Genomic DNA, 16499 nt, shown 5'->3' on the forward strand with positions numbered 1-16499 from the left:
CTCTCTATTTCTAGAAAGCTTCTTACTGTCTTCAAGTCTTTCCAAACCTGACCGATAAGGAGGAGAGTTAGTCGTGTTGCTTTGCTTCTTAGGTTTTGACAACTTTTCAAAAACAGAGCTTTGGGATGTTGGCATGTCAAGCCTCTTGAAAACAGAGGTTCAGTTTTGACCACAAATGCGATTAAGTGCTGACGTTCTGGGCTTTGAGCGATTCATCCTATCGAAGATTGACATCCGAGGGGCAGATTTAGGCTCCTCTTGATCTTGTTCAGTGCTCACGTTCATGTGTTGAGTGCTAGCATTTTTTGCTTTGCTTGAAATCTTCACAAGTAAATTTAGTGTGAAGCCAAGTCCAGCTTTGTTGTTGTCAACTCTGTAACCATGCTCCTTCAACTTCTTTTGAGTCTCAGTGAGGTCACATTCTTTGTCGTTGAAAGTGTTTGAAACCTTCTTTCCAGGATTCGAAGAAGGAACGAAGTCATACCCAGCTTTCGACATGAGTTTGTAGGCATTTGGATCAAAACCTTCTTCGGTCTTCTTGGTTAGGAGAAAGCTTGGTTCCACCCCCTTTGGTAGAGCTTTTATGAAGCCTTGTGGTAGTCTTGCAACCTTAGCGTTGCCTAGCTGTGTCAAAGGCAAAACTGTATTCATTTTAAGCAACTTTACATTATCCCTATGTCGCTGTGAATCGGCTTTGCTTGCTCTATTTTCAAACGGAGATTGACCATTCTTTCTTCTCGACATCGGGATGTATTAGAAGACGGGTGTGTTTGGTCCATTTAAGGGCGTTCTACTCTCTTTGGTTGTTGCAGGTTTAGCAGGCTCATCATCGTTCTTGCTTGAAGATGGCATAGCTTCTCCTTCTTGCTTCTTGGGCATGGCTTGCCACTCCTGCTTTTTAGGTGTTGCTTTGCCCATGGATTTAATCTCTTTTGTAAGAGCTTCAGGCACCATGTCTTCATCCATGTAGAACTTGGCGTTTGCGAAATGTGATTCAGCTTCAGTGAATGGTTTGGTGTCACCATAGATCACCTTCACTCTTTCTCAGTAGAATTTTAAGCATTGGTGAAGGGTGGACGGTACTACTCCATTCACATGGATCCAAGGCCTTCCTAAGAGCAAGCTATAGGAAGTTCTTGCATCAATCACGTGGAATATCGTGCTCGACTTGAGTTTACCAATAGTCATCTCCACTCGGATCATGCCTATCGCTCTTTGTCCCCCTTGGTTAAAACCTTGGATTAGTAGACGGCTTAGGGATAGTTCATCCACCTTGATGCCGATTATGGTCATTGTTGACTTTGGCATGATGTTTATGGCTGATCCACCATCCATAAGCATGCAGTTGACTTTGTGCTCCTTTACGTATCCTGAGACAAAGAGATAACGGTTATGAGGTTTTGACCCCAGCAGTAAGTCTTCATCCGTGAAGCTGATCGCGTCCTGGGCGGCACAGCACGTGGCATCTTCATGTGGCTAAAGCTTCGAGCCTGCATTCTTGCTTTCTTGCACATTATGGTCGTTGGGACTTGCCAAGACCGCTGCCAGTGCTCTTCGCATCTTCTTTGGCAACCGTAGCACTTCCTCGATGCTAAAGTGTGTTGGCAGGCCTTCTTCAGGTGTAAGAGTCTTTTCTCCCTCAGTGGCGACAACTTTGCCTTTTGAGGGTTCTTCCATTTCTACTTAGACCATGTGACATACAGCGATAGTGCACTATTGGAAGAAGTACTCCGGGAAGTACTCGTGCAAGGAGACGGGAATGCGTGGCTTTTGCTCCACAGGTTCCCCAACATATATTGGCTTAGCAGCTCTTATGTTTCTTTTAGGCTTCTTATTGCTGCGGCGGCGGTGTTTTCTCCCTTGTTCCTCATTTGGCTTTATAACTTGCAGTCTCGGTTTCCTCGTCCACTTATAGGTCACCAATGTCTATCATTTGTCATCGTCAATAGGTGCATCTTGGTTGCTTGCCCCCAGTGACGGTGGTGCAGAAGGTGCAGTGTGGTTTAAGTATTGCCGAGCATGGTCAGGCATTTCTTGAAGAGGCACGGGATCAAAGGATCCGAACATGACCGTAGTGGTGTGCATTGCAGCTATGTCTTCTAGGTCGAGCTCAATCCGCCCTTGTTGTGCCAACTTCATGATGAGTTCTTTTACGATGAAACACTTGCCCACATGATGACGCACGATACGATGGTACTTACAGTACTTGGGATCATTGATGCGATTCATCTCTTCGGGGCGTTTGCATTCAGGCAACTCAATCACCTTCTTCTCCAGCATTTCGTCCATGTCGGAGTCCGGAAAAGGGTATACCTTCTGCTCCAATTCCCTCAAGTTGTTTTTGTACCTATCTTGGGTGTGGGAAGGCTCATTTCTTTTTATCTCTTTTGCTTTGTTATTGAATGAGATTTTGACGGGTGTGGACGAGGTCTTGATATGGGTGGAATTGGTGGTAAAAACTTCCTTGGTGGGCTTTTTCCCATGATTGTCCGCTCTTGAAATAAACACCTTATCCCTTTTGAAATCGGTGATTGGTTCATTCTTTCCATGGTGGGCTATGCTCAGCTCCATGTCGTGGGCACGGGTGGCTAATTCTTCAAAAGTCCATAGTTTGATACCTTGAATGATGTATTGTAAACCCCATTGCATGCCCTAGATGCACATCTCGATTGAAGAAATCTCGGAGAGCCTGTCCTTACAGTCGAGGCTTAGATTACGTCATCGGTTGATGTAGTCCATGACTGGTTCTTCCCTCCACTGCTTCGTGCTCGTCAGCTCTAGCATGCTCACAGTGCAGCAGGTACTGTATAAGCGGTTGAGGAATTCCCTTTCTAACTGTTCCTAGCTGTTGATGGACTCGGGCTCCAGGTCCGTATACCACTTAAAGGCGTTTCCTTTTAACGAGCGCACAAACTGCTTGGCAAGGTAATCTTCTTCCGTCCCTGCATTGTTGCAGGTTTCGACGAAATATGCGACATGTTGCTTCAGGTTTCCTTTTCCGTCAAATTGCATAAACTTCGACGGTTAATAACCCATCGGCATCCTTAAGGCGTCAATCTTCCTGGAGTAAGGCTTCAAGTACAACGTGGAGGCATATAAGCTCCCTTCGTACTACGCCTTGACGGTGTTGGCGATCATTTCCTGCAACTGCTTGATGGAGAGAGATCCTATGAGCACTGTTGTCGGATCTAGCTTCAGCTTTTCTTCAGCTTTCTCCACTATAGGCTCATCTTCTTCTTCGTCTTCCCTCTTTAGATGATCAATCTTCGAGTTGGGTTTCTCGCCATCTTGTGCCTCCAGTCGGTTGACGAGTGTTGCAATTTACAAGTCTTTTTCTTCCACAGTTTAGGTTAGCCTTGCAATTGCTTCATTCATCTGAGCCAGCTACTCATCGATTGAAGTTGCTCCAGTGATCATGACTTGCATGGCTGAACTGCCGCTTGAATTGGCATCGAAGAGCATGGATTCGGAGTATTTCCTTGGGCTTTCCCCCCTTGGTGCCCTTAGTGAGGCTAAGGTGATCACAGCCTCGTGCCTTGGGTGCTCTTGTTCTTTTGGTAGGGTTGATGCAAGGGTGGAAGAGGAGGCAGAAAGAGCTCTTGCCTTGCTTCGAGTTATGATGCCCGAAATGACACCGTCTGCGGTGATGATGCTCTTGTTCTTCGCGTTGGTTATGGGAACAGCTTGAGCCTCCCTTGATGCCATGTGTGTTTCTTGTGGATTTGAAGATAGAGATGAGAGGCAGAGAAGGTCCCACCGGGCGTGCCAAATTTGTAAACACAGAAAATTCTTGAAACGAAAGAGACAAGAACAACGTGCACAAAATAATATTTGTATTTGATGATTTTGGGTTACAATCTCTCTCAAATTTGATCCTCTGATTCGATCCCCGTAAGGTGTTGATTTTGTGGATGTGTGATTGATCCAAGGGCTGTCGAGGCTTGATCTTGGATGAATGATTGAAAGTTTCTTCAATGGCCGTTGAGGCTTGATCTTGAATGATGGTGATGAACGGATCTTCAAGGGCTTTTGGGCTTGATCTTGAAAAACAGTGATGAACGGATCTTCAAGGGGCTTTTGGGCTTGATCTTGAAGGACGGTTGGATATGTGGATTTATCGACGTTTGTCAAAGGGTCGTTGGGGTTTGATCTTAGGATGAACAGATGATGAACGATGAACACTTTCTTCAAGGGTCGTCGGGGCTTGATCTTGAATTGGTGGAAGTTCTTCAAGGGGCCGTCGGGGCTTGAGCTTGATGAACAACGGATGAGCTGATCTTCAAGGGCCGTTGGGGCTTGATCTTGATGAACGGATTCGTTGATGTTGTCGATCCAAAGGGGCCGTTGGGGCTTGATCCTTGAGGATGAATAGTTGATGAACGAATTCGTTGATGTTGTCGATCCAAAGGGGCCGTTGGGGCTGGATCCTTGAGGATGAACAGTTGATGAATGATGAACACTTTCTTCAAGGGGCCATTGGGGCTTGGGCTTGAAGGCGGATTTGGCGAAGAACAAAAAGAGTTTTCTCGATCCTTCAGAATTTGCTTGAGAGCTTTAGAGTTTCAAAGCTTCAAGGTTTTGGTGTAATATGAATTCGTCCCTCAAATGAATGAAATGGCTTCTATTTATAGAATTTTCCAAGGCTTAATTTTGAATATAATATGCAGATGAAATAAATCGTTTCTGCCAGGTGTTGACATATGTCCTATTTGATAACTTTTTCGATTTATTTTGATTTTTCATTTAGTCACACGCTACGTGTAAAATTTATGTGACACGTGAGCGTCGAAATTGTAACTATTGGTCAACATTTATTTCATCGAAATTTCGATGTCTACAGAAAGAAGTCGTAATTAAAAATGCTCCACATAGCCTGGGTCATGAAAATGATCGCAAAGACAAACCTAACTATCTTGTCGGTCCTCCAACTCCTTCGGACAACCCTCTTCGAGAGCGACTTGCGGATCATCAAATTGCTGGAAACATTGATGTAGGTCACTCTTCCACTGCTTGTAGCTTTTGGAGAAGAGCCGATTGAGGTACACGATCATGTCCTCGTCCATGTCCTCCAAATTGAAGTTTGTTTGCAATGTAACAAATATTTTGAAAGTATTAGTAATAAAAGACAGTAATAAATATAAATATATAAATTTTACATGAAAAGCATTAAAAAGGCAATGTTACGTACGGACAATTGGTTGCGCACCATGTTCGTCTCATCTAGCATCGCCTTCCAAGACTTCCACCGCATAGGGCAAAAGGTCCGCACGAAATGCCCAATGTTATGGGCCAATACACTATGCTGCTTCGCCGTTGGTGCTGCCCAATGTTGCTCATTGTATCCGATGACCTTGGCCACCCAGGTGACCTTGGCCGTCTTCAATTGCCGACAAGGTCCCCAAGTGTTTTTCTTCGCTGCAAAGAGTTGAAAAATAAATCATTAACCCAAAACTAAAAACAAATCCTACTAAAATTTCGATATAACCTCCCCTATAATTAAAAAATTTCCCAAAACCCTGAAAATATCATAAACAATATACGCATCCAACATAATGATCACAACAGTTTAATAAAAGGTTCAGAACGATGACAACTTTTTCATCCTTACATGACATAACTTAACAAATTGAACCTAAAATAACAAAATCATGGGAATAAGGGAGTGAATTAGGATTGTATACCTAGCCGTGTACCGAGGCATCAACTGTGGATCCCGATGGCAACATCTGGTCCGTAATGCGGGGGCGTCGGTGAGTATGTCGAGCTCTAACAGGCAACGCCATTGAAGAAGTCGATGATGCCTGCACCTGTGGGACTGGAGGACCAACTGGGTCAACCAGATTGACCGGCCTATGGTCCATCTCTGCCGGAGCAGTGGCGGCAATAATAGGTGTAGTCATCGAACTAGATGTAGCCGTCGGACTAGGTGTAGAAGTCATCGCCCTCCAGGTTCTAATGAGGTTTGACATCTATAAAATTGGAGATTAATTTGTTTTGTACACAAAGATTTAACTTACCGTGCACATGCTAATAATTTCAACTTAAATTTAAAACGAATTTTAAAAACCCTAATTCTAAACCCAATTGAAGTTTGGCAGAAACAAAACTTAAAACTAATATACTATACACAAACTAATCAATTCATATAGGATATAGACCCAACAATTATAACTTATAAGAAGAAACTAGCATAAAGGAGTAGTTGGAGGCAAAATCTATGTATGTGCTCTGTGTGTGTCAAGGAATTCAAGTGACAAATAAGCCACAAGCTAGCAATTTGGCTCCTCGAGGGTAGGCAAAAACCAAGAACATGCACCCAAGTTAATGGATGGAAACAAAAAAAGTATGGCACATATTCAACAATAACCAGGGTTACAAGCATCATAGCCAGAAAAAGAAAGCATTGGGCATCTTAGGAGTTACAAAGTCCAATATATCATGCCAATACACATAACAGGTGCTATAACACAATTAAAACAAAAGGAAGCAGAGGATAACTGATAACCTTCTTTGCATCTCCCTAGAAGTAGAGATGATAACCTTTTATTTTCAAAAATCGAAGCACAATATTGGTAAATGAATACAATCAGAAAACCAATGAAAAGAGAGTAACCAAAACATCTAATTTTGATATGTAAGCTCTCATCAAATGAACCTTAAAAAAGCAAGTCAACCACAACAATATCAAAATCCATGGGACTACTTTCGAGCAGACCACTTGAACTTGAAGTCAAACAACAATACTAGAAAGCAATGGAAGGAAACAAAATTATGGAAATAGTAATTCAAATTACCATAAAGTAATTCAGGTGACCAAAGTGTACGTCCAAAAGCTAGTGGATTTTTCTCTTGAAAATTGAAAAAAAATCAAGAATGACAATCTTATCATATGAAAGTATTTTCGTTAAAGAATGACATTATTAGTAATGAAAGTATTCGTTGACAAAAAAGCCTCACCCGGTATCCAAAAAAGATAAACAAATTTCTTCAAGAGAGCAAATAAATACCCATCTAGAATATAAGAACTTACAACACAATATCATTCTTCATGAAACACAAATTTGAATTTAAAAAAAAATCCCAAATTGCTAAATCCTTTCTCCAGAAAATGAATTTTTGAAATATGAAAAATGCAAACTCGCTGAACCCATGTTCTAGATGTGTTAATGTCTGCATATTTTATGAAGAGAGCAACGTGAAATCTCAGAGAAAACAAAAACAAAGGGAAGCACATGGAAGTTTACAGAACTAATCTCCTTATGTGCACTTTCCATCCTCAAACCTATGAAACCTATTGTTATCCCTCACTATGATAACCCTTCCTGAGCACTTGGACATAAACTTGATTGCAATATGACAATCGCCACCAATTTAGGAACCCCTAATTTAAGAACCCTAAATTTAACCCCCAATATAAGAAAACCTAATCTAACCTAACTGCCCAAAATCGTTCCCCTAATTTAAGACCTAAATCTAACCCCAATTAAGAACCTAAAAACTCTAATTTAAGAACCTAAATGTAACCCCCAATTTAGGAACCCTAAATCTAACCCGACTACCCTAATTCTAACCCCCAATTTGAAAAAGAAAAAAAACCAAAAAAACCCTAATTCTAACCCCCAATTTGTAAATAAAGAAAATTGAAAATAAAAACTAAAAAGGAAATTACCTCTTGTAGACGAAGTCGCGACGGCCGGAGAGATAGACGGAGAGAAAGATGTAGATACAGAGGAATGAGAGAGAGGGTAAGCGCAGGGAAAAAGGAAGAAAAGGGAAGTGAGGGGAAGAAGGAGGGGGGGTTAAAATATAGAATCTTGCGCAATGTTCCCACGTAAATTTAAAATAATTGTTAAATAATGATTTTTTGTTTATAACCGTCGAAAACTTTTGTCCCGTTACTTGATCTCTGAATGTTTGTTTTCTGCGATTTTTGGCGTATGCGATCTCAAACCATATACAAACAAGTTTAATAGTTGGATCGTTGAAATTAGTTTTGTACAATGCGTATCCCATCAAAAGGATAGATTCACTAACACTTAGAGTTTATTTATACTTTCATTGAGTATAACATAAGATTTTGTGGTATCCACTAGTGTAAATAGTTGAAATTGAAGATCGAATTCATTCATTGTATTCATATAGGGTCAAGGAGTGTAGCTGTAAAAAATATCATCAAAATCGGACTTAAAATAATCGTTAAATCGTGATTTTTCGTTTCTAACCGTCGAAAAGTTTTGTACCGTTTCTTGATCTCTTAATGTTTTTTTTTTACAATTTTTGGCGTATGCAATCTCGAACCATATACAAAAAAGTTTGACGGTTGGATCGTTGAAATTAGTTTCGTACAATGCATATCCCATGAAAAATATAGATTCACTAACACTTGGAGTTTATTTATACATTCATTAAGTATAACATAATATTTTGTGGTATCCACTAGTGTAAATAGTTGAAATTGAAGATCAAATTCATTCATTGTATTCATATAGGGTCAAGGAGTGTAGCTGTAAAAAAATCATCAAAATCGGAGTTAAAATAACCGTTAAATCGTGATTTTTCGTTTCTAACTATCGAAAAGTTTTGTACTGTTACTTGATATCTGAATGTTTGTTTTCTACGAGTTTTGGTGTACGCGATCTTGAACCATATACAAAAAAGTTTGACACTTGGATCGTTGAAATTAGTTTCGTACAATGCGTATCCCATGAAAAAGATCGATTCACTAACACTTAAGAGTTTATTTAAACATTCATCAAGTATAACATAAGATTTTGTGGTATCCACTAGTGTAAATAGTTGAAATTGAAGATCGAATTCATTCATTGTATTCATAGAGGGTCAAGGAGTGTAGCTGTAAAAAAATCAGCAAAATCGAAGTTAAAATAATCATTAAATGGTGATTTTTCGTTTATAACTATTGAAATGTTTTGTACCGTTACTTGATCTCTGAATGTTTGTTTTCTGCGATTTTGGGCGTATGTGATCTCGAACCATATACAAACAAGTTTGACGTTGGATCGTTGAAATTAGTTTCGTACAATGCGTATCCCATCAAAAAGATAGATTTATTAACACTTAGAGTTTATTTATACTTTCACCACTAGTGTAAATAGTTGAAATTGAAGATCAAATTCATTTAGTGTATTCATATAGGGTCAAGGAGTGTAGCCTTAAAAAAATCATCAAAATCGGATTTAAAATAACCGTTAAATCGTTATTTTTTGTTTCTAACCGTTGAAAAGTTTTGTACCGTTACCTGATCTCTGAATGTTTGTTTTCTCTGATTTTTGGCGTATGCGATCTTGAACCATATACAAACAAGTTTGATGGTTGGATCGTTGAAATTAGTTTCATACAATGCATATCCCATCAAAAGGATAGATTCACTAACACTTAGAGTTTATTTATACTTTCATTAAGTATAACATAAGATTGTAAATAGTTGAAATTGAAGATCGAATTCATTCATTGTATTCATATAGGGTCAAGGAGTGTAGCTGTAAAAAATCATCAAAATTGGAGTTAAAATAACCGTTAAATCGTGATTTTTAGTTTTTAACCGTCGAAAAGTTTTGTATCGTTACTTGATCTCTGAATGTTTCTTTTCTGCGATTTTTGGCGTATGCGATCTCAAACCATATACAAACAAGTTTGACAGTTTGGATCCTTGAAATTAGTTTCGTACAATGCGTATCCCATCAAAAAGATAGATTCACTAACACTTAAGAGTTTATTTATACTTTCATTAAGTATAACATAAAATTTTGTGGTATCCATTAGTGTAGTAGAATTAAATTTATTTATTCTGTAGTATAACACTTAAGAAGTTGAATGGTATGTATATTTAAGACGACCCAATGGTCACCAATTTTTTAAATTAAATTTAATATATATATATATATATCTAATTTTTATAATTTTTAGGGGTATAAAATTGTTAAATTATAATTATTATAGTAATTTCTTTTAGGGTTATAAAATTATTAAATTAATATTTTGCTTCTCGTGTTGGGTTATCGAGTCGTGTCAGGAATTGTCAGGCCTAGCTTGCGCGACCAAAAATTGTCATGCGTCACACAATTATGTTTTAAAATGGTTTTTTAAATTTTTTTTATTTTCTTTACAATTTGTTATAAAATACAAACATACCAAATTTATTTACAAAGTAATTCACAGATAAAATGGGAATCATTCATACCATTTTTTCCATCACTCTATATAATGCATTAACCATTTTCATGTGTTTTACAAAAAAAGTTACAAATATATTGCCTTAATCTTCATCCGAAATATAATAACTTTCACTTTCGTCTCTATCATCATTTTCAGTGTCCCATTCCTCATCATAGATAAGTACGTCACCATCGTCGTTTGTGCGCACTGGACTATCGTATCGTGGAATATTACCGAGGTCAATTGTGATCGACTGAATCAGTATTTCGATTGAAGATACTTCTTCTATCTGAAATGGTTCTTGGATAAGATTAGTATCTCAGAGTGTTTCCACACCACTGTCCATCGAAGATTCAAGATGTTGGTCAGCAACATTATCGATGTCGTCGTCAGTACGGTCTTGTTCTAGTATAGCATTCATGTTCCTATGATCCATCTTCTGAAAAACTTTCCAACATCTCCCGGCTTTAGGGTCATCTAGATACACAATTTGTTTTGCCATGGCTGCTAAGATGTAAAGGTCATCATCGTACCAAGTTTTGGTAGTGTTCACTGATAGTAATCCATGATCTTTTTTCACACTTCCATGCCTATTTGGCTTTGTATCAAACCATCGACACTTAAATATGATCACTTGGCACCGGTCTTTGTAAAGCAATTGCATGACACTTGTTAGTTTACCATAGAATTCAATGTCTGTACTTTCGCCTCCCCCGGGGACATGAACACCGCTATTTTACGTACACAACTTGTCATCTCGTGCACCCGCTAAGAACTTGACGCCATAGACATGGCAACCCGAGTACAATTCAACGCGAATTGGTCTGAACGCCAAGTTATATAACTCTTCATTGTATGCGGGGGAATTCGATATTTTCAGTTGATTCACCTAATATTAGACAAACATTTAAATTTGTTAGTTCAAGCAACTTAATTGGTACAATATATATGTCCAATACAAAACACTTCAAATTTACATATTCGACAAACCACTGCAGAAACAGTTCACGGAGTTTCTTGGCATACAAATGTGAAGGATATGCCTGCTTCATCATATTTTCATGCTCGTCTGGGTATGACAATATCTTGTCACAATTGTTGAGTACGAACCAATGTGCTACCTCCATGTCCTTCTTGGAAAACGACTCGCCACAAATCGGATCTCCGAATGGTTAAGCAATTTGGGCAAAAATTGAAAGTTTCTCCTTTTTCACACCCCCTCATTATTGCGAGGAAGACGATTGGAAGTTGTCTCAACATCCTTTAAATACATTCCACAAAATGTAAGCACCTCATATGCCACCCAAGTTTGTATAATGGATCATTCGGGCTTCGCTTTGTTTCGTACACTTTTCTTCAAGTCTCCGAGAAGCCTGCCAAAAGAAAACTATAGGATACACATATTACTAATCATAATATATTTAATATTGATTAATAAAAAAAGACGAGGTATATATACCTTTCTATTGGATACATCCATCGAAAGTTGACTGGTCCAGCAAGCAATGCCTCTTCTGGTAAGTGAACCATCACGTGTATCATACTTGTGAAGAAAACTGGAGGAAATATCATTTCAAACTTGCATAGAACTTGCACAATGTCATGGCGCAACTGATCAATTGCAAAAAAAAACTAGACAACAACATGATTGGTTTCACTGCATTGGTTGGCAAGAGATGTTAGGCGTTGTAGAACCACATGGAAGTCATGAATCTTTAGGGCAGCTAATTTACCCCCATCAATGTTCACGTAACGTGCGATATCTGAAGCATACCCATTGGGAAACTTTACAGACAATAAAAACTTTAAAAATTATTTATTGTCATTCGGTTTCAATGAAAAAAATGCAAGATCCCTTATGGCTTTATCATTGTCCCTAATCATCCATAAACCATGTCGTATTCCCATTCGTTCCCAATCAAGACGAGCTTTGATCGTGTCTTTTATCTTGCCCTTAATATCTAGAATTGTGTCGACCAATGTGTCAAATACATTTTTCTCAACATGCATACAGCAAGATTGTGTCCCAATTTTAGTTTTGACCAATACGGGAGCTCAAAAAACATAGACCTGTGAGTCCAATTCATATGTTTAAAAGGTCTTGTCTTACTGGCATTGGTCCCGAAATGAGCAAAATCCAAACGTTTAAGCTGTTCCAAAATCTAAGCATCGGACCATTCTCTGGGTCTGAGGCGATGCTCTTTCTCCCCGTCAAACTTTTTATCCTTCTCTCACCACTCATAGTCCCAAGGCAACTATCTTCGATGACCAAGGTAAGAAACTTTTTCGGCATGCCAACTAGATTTTATGTCTTTCTTGCATACAGAGCATGCCATATAACCCCTAGTGCTCCACCCAGAAACCATTGCATATGCGAGGAAATCATTCAAAGTCCACATCACTACAGCCCACAAAGTGAACTTCATGCCAGTACATTTATTGTATGTACGTACACCGTGTGTCCATAAATCTTTTATCTCATCCACCAACGACCGTAAGTATACATCAATTGACCTACCAGGATCCTCAGTTATCAATAAAGTCATCATCACGTATTCTTTTTTCATACATTTCCTTGGTGGCAAATCATACAGAAATACAAAAATCAGCTAAGTACTGTGGTGTTGGTTTAAAACCCCAATGGATTAAATCTGTTAGTGACAATTCTCAATCTAACTTTACGAGAATCATCAGCAAACTCGGGGAACGTTCGATCGAACTTTTTCCATGCCTCCCATCTGTAGGATGCCGCATCACATCGTCGTCTACCCATTTTTCCTTATGACATCTCATGTCTATGGCAGTATGCGTCGACATATACAATCACTGCAACCTAGGTTTCAGGGGCAGATAATGAATAACTTTTTGTGGGATCTTATTCGTTCTATTCTGAGATGTCATTTTGAACCTCAACTCATTGCATACAAGGCATTTATCCAATGCTTTATTCTCTTTGTAGAATAAAATACAATTGTTTTTGCAAGCGTGAATTTTTTCATAACCCAATCCAAGACCATTCAACACCTTTTGCGCGTGTCTATGGTCTTTTGGCAAACAATTGTCCTTCGGAAGCATTCTCTTGAAAACCCCCAAAAAGTAATTGAAACATTGGTTCGACATATGATACTTTATTTTTCCATGCATTAGTTCCACAATGGTCGTGAGAACAGAAAAGCTCTCGCACCCCGGGTATAACTCTTGGTTGGCATTTTTTAATAGTTTTTCATATTGTTCGAAATCTGCACTATCCATTGGTGTAGGCACGTCATCTTCCCCTTCCTGATTGGTGTTTATCGATGCAAATGGAAAAGCATCATAATATCCATGACTTGTTCATTAGGATCCGCAATAGGTTCAACATTATCCACTCTTGTGGCGTTTGAAGACGAAGCATTGTCTAATTGTTCCCCATGATGGTTCCAAGTATTATATGTCTCAATCATTCCATTCATTACTAAATGAAATCTAACATTTTCAATTGTCTCCCTTAATGTTTTGTTACACCTTCTACAGACACCGGATTCTAGTTGCACCCAGGTTGTGTAAATGAGCAAAGTCAATAAAATCCTCGATTTCATCCAAGTATTCGTCCGCGCATCTATTCGGGTTCTATATCCATGTCTTGTCCATTATTCCTAGAACCACAATAACAATACAACAATCACAACAACTTCATACAAAATGATAATGTCACCTTATGACTCTAGTAAGGGCCCTATCCCATTCAGGAATGCATAGTCATGTCCCGTAATTTACGACTACATCAGAATAGATTTCGAAGTGGATGAATTTCGGCAGCATCTCGATACAGTTCTTCAGGTGTACAATCCGAATAACGTACAGAGATGACACCGAAATCTCCACAATCAAAACCTAATCTTTCAACCATACACTACGCGTCATAACTGAGCATTCACAAACTGTCCAAATAATGGGACAATTCAAGAATTAATTAGACCGCAGTCATGCTTTCGCATCCATGCGCGAAATCCAACTAATCCTCGAACGGAAACTAAGTTTTACTAAAAATAAAAAATAACTAAGAAATTAATTTCAATTAACTCCGTACATCACAACACATATTTGTACGTCACGTACAAATTTAACAACATAATATAAATATACTTTCACAACACAATATAAACAATACAAACTAAATGGGGTGTATTCAATTGGGATTTTGAGGGATTTTAATTTTTTTAATGAATCTAGGGGTATTCAATCAGAATTTTAAGTGATTATCTAAAATTCAATGTGTATTGAATCAGGATTTTAAGATAGTTTATTAAAATCCTTAGAAATCTGGGTGTATTCAATTAAAATTTTAAAGAAGTTTATAACATTCCAGGTGTATTCAATTAGAATTTGAATTTAAAGAATTTGTAAAAGTTGAGGAATTTGAGGGAATTTGAGAGATTTCAAGGGAATTGAATTCAAATTTTACATGAAATGTCTACAAATCAGTTAAACTCCATAAAAATCCATGAATTTATAAATCCATTTAAATCTCTCAAATTCCCAATTGAATACACCCCTAAGTTCAACATAATTTAGTTTTATATGTTTAAAAAATAAAATGAAGAAAATACCTTCTCAATCGTTCTCCACCAATCGCTAATCACACACAATATCCCTATAGACAACAAAATTAATGGCGTTAGTATGAATTTACATTAATACTTTTACTGTAACAACAAAAAACGCTTACCAGACACACTGAGATAGCTTGATCAACCAAAAGAAGAAAATGGATGGAGTATTAGATGATAAAATTGAGAGAAAATGAAAATGACGGATGACGGATTGAGCAAAATCGAAGGGATGAGTGCAGAGGCACAATCTGCAATTGTTTTTTGCAGTTTGCCTCTGCACATGGCTGAATCCAGATTAAAATTTTCACTTTTGGACGAACGATTTTGCGCAACAAAACAGGTATTCGTCACGCTAACACCATTGCGTGACAAAGATGGTGTTCGTTGCTCAAATGACATTTGCGTGATGAAAAAATAAGTATTCGTCGCGCAAGTTTACCATTTTTTTATTTTGTCCTTTACTTTACAATTTATTCTTTTCAACACATTGCGCGACGAATGAATGTATCGTCGCCCAATGCATATTTTTTTATTTTTTTTTCTATTTTTTATTTGTATATATTGTAAAATTTTATTTTATTATAAATCAAAACCTCAAACCTAATTAAAAATTAAATTAATTAACAACACTAATTTACTATCCCAAATAGAAATTATAATTAATGCAAATATTAATACTCATCCACATAACATATATTTATTCATAAATTAAATATAAAGTCCACAAAATCCTATTCAAAAAAAAAAAAAAAAAACAACCCTCATCAACTTTGATCCTTCGCCCGCAACACATCAAACTTCCACTGTCAAAAACTCTGCTTGAAATGCCCATCCACATAAATCCGTTACTTCTCATCGGTTTCATCAATATCCCAATGAATCTACATTGATGCCAATAACAACAATCTCTCCCAGCATGGACTTCTTCAACTCCTCAGGAACATTTTTCCAAGACTCAAACTCTGCACTACAATCCCTCCGCACCAAATTCTCAATGTCATACTTAAATTCGGCGTATTAAATTCGGCATACGCCTCATCCAAATTTTTGCCTTCAAAGTACGGCACTTGCTTCCGTCGATACCTCTCTATTTGCACTACAAGTTTTTTTGCCAGAACCTTCTTTAGAATCGGCCATCATTTTCTAAACAAATTTTTTTTTTTGAAAACTAGGGCTCTGAAACTGTGTTTATATAGCACTAGGACACCTTTGCGCGACGCGCAAATTATAAGTTCGTCGCGCAAAATGCGTCATCAATGTGCAATTAATTGGAAGGTTTAAACGCATGCTGACCGTGCTTTGCGCGACAAATCATGTGTTCGTTGCACAAAGATTCCTTACGTGACGAAGCTATTGTCGCTCAGAATATTGCGCAATGAATAAAATATTAATTATTTTTAGAATAAAATATTGCGCGACGAATAAAGTATTAATAATAGCTTAAATATTTAGTCTAAAAATAATTAATTCTTGAAATATTTATTCTAAAAATAATTAATACTTTAAATATTTATTCTATAAATAATTAATACCTGAAATATTATTCTATAAATAATTAATGCCTTAAATATTTAGTCTATATATATTTAATTACTTAATCCATTCAATTATTTACAACATAAGTACGATATTCATTGAAGATTGTAAACACATATAAACCGACGATAGTGTGCTTACATTAGGTTTCAATAAAAAAAACCAACATAAATTGAAACATAATTAAGTCCAAATACA

This window comes from Malus domestica, chromosome 07 (genome assembly GCF_042453785.1).
Source record: "Malus domestica chromosome 07, GDT2T_hap1".
NCBI classification, from domain to species: domain Eukaryota; kingdom Viridiplantae; phylum Streptophyta; class Magnoliopsida; order Rosales; family Rosaceae; genus Malus; species Malus domestica.